This window comes from Gambusia affinis, linkage group LG17 (genome assembly GCF_019740435.1).
Source record: "Gambusia affinis linkage group LG17, SWU_Gaff_1.0, whole genome shotgun sequence".
NCBI lineage: Eukaryota > Metazoa > Chordata > Actinopteri > Cyprinodontiformes > Poeciliidae > Gambusia > Gambusia affinis.
In genome coordinates, this window is record NC_057884.1 from 10,763,653 (window position 1) to 10,766,962 (window position 3,310).

Here is a 3,310-nt window from a genome sequence, read left to right on the forward strand (position 1 = left end):
CTGAAATGCTGTGCAAGTTTAACTCCAAAAGTAAAGTGATGCATGCCTTCCAACAATTTTGGTTGAAATCTTATCTGTCCAAAGAACATTTTCCAATCCTCAATATGATTTTTTTGTTTGTTTGTTGCTAAAAACAGGCCCTGTTGCTTCTGTGTTTTCTACATTTTATGAATACTGGCTCTCAGAGAGGTTTACTGGAGTCCTAAAACCCTAGAAAAGCTTTGTTGGCCTTCCCATACTAATAAATACCATTTGCTTCCCCCCCCCCTGATCAGTTTTATTAACTTTTTTACGTAAGGGTAAGATATGTTGTTTTTTAAGATTTTGTAACCTGCTTTATGTTGTCAGACAGGTTCTATTCAAGGAAGCAGACTTGTGCATGGTTAGTGACATTGTTCAAAAAACTGCAATCAATTACAGTCTGTTCATAAAATAACAAGAAAATACAGAAGTAATCCTTTTTAAAAAAATGTTTTAAGGGTGAGTACTTTTCACAGTAGGCTTCTGAGAATCGGTGCATTTTATTTTATGAATTTCTTAGAAATGCAGCCTAGTTACTTTTGCAGGTTTCCAGAATATTGGATATTTTTTCCTCAAAAGAGTAATTTGCTTTTTTTTTTTTTTCCAGCATTCCGTCCCTGGGCTGGGTCACACCAGTGGTTTCTGTCTGAATCACAGATGATGTTGGCCCCAGTCAGCCTGCAGCAGAAATACCCCTGGCACAAGACCAAAGCTTTGTGTGTCCACAAAGCTTCCTCCACAGCTTCTGGATTAGCTTCTGAAAGCACAGGGACTTCAGGCCAGCTCTTTTCACCCTGGCAGGGTAGAAAAAAATGGTTTAATAAAAGCTCAAAAAGATATAAATGTATAGGTGGATATTGCAGAATTAGAAGTGGGAGAGGAAAGAAACAGCAGGGGATTGAGGATATTCTTTGGATTTCAGTGGAACAGCAGTGTAGCAGAACCAGTGAAAACTGACATTGTTCCAGATGTTGTAGCAGGACTGCTTTGGCTGCCTCCATCTGCTTCTCCCACTGCTGCTGGAATGAAGCACCAACAGACAACTAAGGAATGCAGACAGATGTTTAGCATTATTAAATATAGGCCTACTTTCACTCAGCAGCATATTGGAAGCCATCATGGCTGATCTAATCTGCATCTGCAGCCATAGATGCAGAGCATTCTTTGTTGCACACATCCACTTTTGGCATCAAAACATTTTTTTTTGCCATCCTTTTTTTTCATATTTGTTCACTAGTTGCTGACATCAACTTGCTAACAATTCAAAACAATATTTCCTATACGGTTTCTCCAGCTGGAAGAAACCTGTCATGCACATTTTTCATGTTTCAATTCCTCCTGCAACATTTCAGTGGAATGGAGGTCTGTGCACTGGGTCCTAATCCTGCTCAGCAGCCCAGCTTCAATTTAGCTTCACATTTCAGACCGGAACAAATCATCATTATAAAATGTAGACAGACCAATGAGAATCATTTCAAAAGTTGAATCCAAATAAATCCTTATGAATTTTAAATAAAAGTAATTTGATCATGTTATGCTTTTTTGTTTTCAGTGTTTGTGTGAATGTAGTGGAATAATGTTTTTGACTCAAGAGTATCCAGCTTTGAGGATCTCATACTGGCCCAATTCCCAAATATATGAAATGTGCAGAGGAAAAAAGCACGCACAAGTCTCCACTGCAATGTTTTGAGTTATTTATGGATGCTGAAAGTGTGGATTCTAGATTATGTCAAACACATGGAAATAAAAAATCCAAAATGAAGACAATATGATCTTTTGAATGTTGGCACTCAGGAAACCAGATTTCCGAGACAACGGAAAAAATGTGGATTAAACTCATCTTAACTTACTGTAGTTTAATTCTAGCTTTCTAGAGCTGAATATTCCAGAGGTTTTATGCTGCCTATGAAATCTTTCACAGAAATAGTAAATTTGAACAAAAGTGTTGACTGATGTGATATTTTTCTTGATTCTTCTCACTCTCCACAATTGTTTCCATTATTTATTTTTCCAGTCTTCTTGTCTACTCCTCTTTTCAGTTGCTTTTGAAGGAGCAATAAACTCTAACATAGCAAACAATTTCCTAAATGCACTGCCAACAGAATGCATGGTGCTTGCAAGACAGCATGCACTGCTTTAATATAAAATTATTGCTCATGTGGCTCAGCATCCATATCTCATATTTATCACTGAATAATATTGACTTTTTGACATGAGTATTGCATCACACGTGTAATCAGAAGATCAAAAACCAGACTGCAAGTGACAAAACCAATCATTTCTTTTTCTTTCGCTCTGAGTCAAAGTGCCATCCTGTATGCAGAAGAGACTCATTCCAGCTGATGCAAACTAACAAATGTTATATTCTCCTCAGCCTTGTGTCATACATCTCTAAAATGGCAGTCATACCTATAAATATGGATTCAGCACTCTGAATGAAATGGACCTCAATAGCAACCACTAACAGGCATATTTATACTGAATACCAGTTATGACATGCATGAGTAAATATACCAAAGTGTTGCTGTTGAAAAGTAAATGAAGATGATTCACTGGAGAAAGGTCCCTACGTTAGTTGAGGTCTCTCTTGTTTCTGCTGTCTAGTCGCAAATGAACAAAATTATCTAGATGTAACTTGAAACTTTGGTCTCTATCTATTTCTATAGGTAAACTTTACTGGTGTAACCAGTGCTGTAAATTCCCACCCGTTTCGGGCCCTTGAATACATCTATGCCCAGTTTCCCTACCTTCACTTCCGTTTCACAGCATTGTTGGGCTCGTTAGTGTAAACAGGTACTGGGTGTGCCCGCCAAGCTGTCAGGTCCGTTGTTGTGTGCAGTTGGATCTCTGTCGGCTGTGCGCTGCTGCGTCAGGATTTGGATCATTTATATTTGTGCTGCTGATTGGGTAAATGGCTTTTTGATGTCACCTGTGGCTGGTTCTGTGTAATGTCAGGCCACTATTTTTATTGTTGCTACTGGTTTTTCTGACGTGATTTCTAATTGCTTTTTATGATGCATTTCAGTGGCTTTTCACTGCAGTGTCTGAATGAACCCGTTTGATTAAGTTACCAGTTTTTCAATTTATCTTATGGCTTTATTTTTGTCTGCAGACACTTTATTGTTGTTTTTGTTGTTTGTTATTACAGATTGCTGTTGTTGCGTATTATGCTCTCTCTCGGTTAATTTGACCCTAGGCCACTTGATATTATTTGAGAGGTCTACCAGTTGGCTTCAGGGCCACGTCCTCTGTCACAAACCGGCTTCTTCCCCCATGTTACACTGATGAG

General features: G+C 38.4%; 1 long non-coding RNA gene across 1 annotated transcript; it reads right to left on the reverse strand.

The window, feature by feature from the left end:
• Positions 1-502: 502 nt before the first annotated feature.
• On the reverse strand, positions 503-3,099 carry LOC122819646. Its single transcript, XR_006368643.1, has 3 exons — positions 2,769-3,099; positions 980-1,040; positions 503-815 (listed from the first exon to the last, which is right to left on the reverse strand). It is a non-coding gene; the product is annotated as an uncharacterized LOC122819646 (long non-coding RNA).
• Between the last annotated feature and the right edge of the window lie 211 nt (positions 3,100-3,310).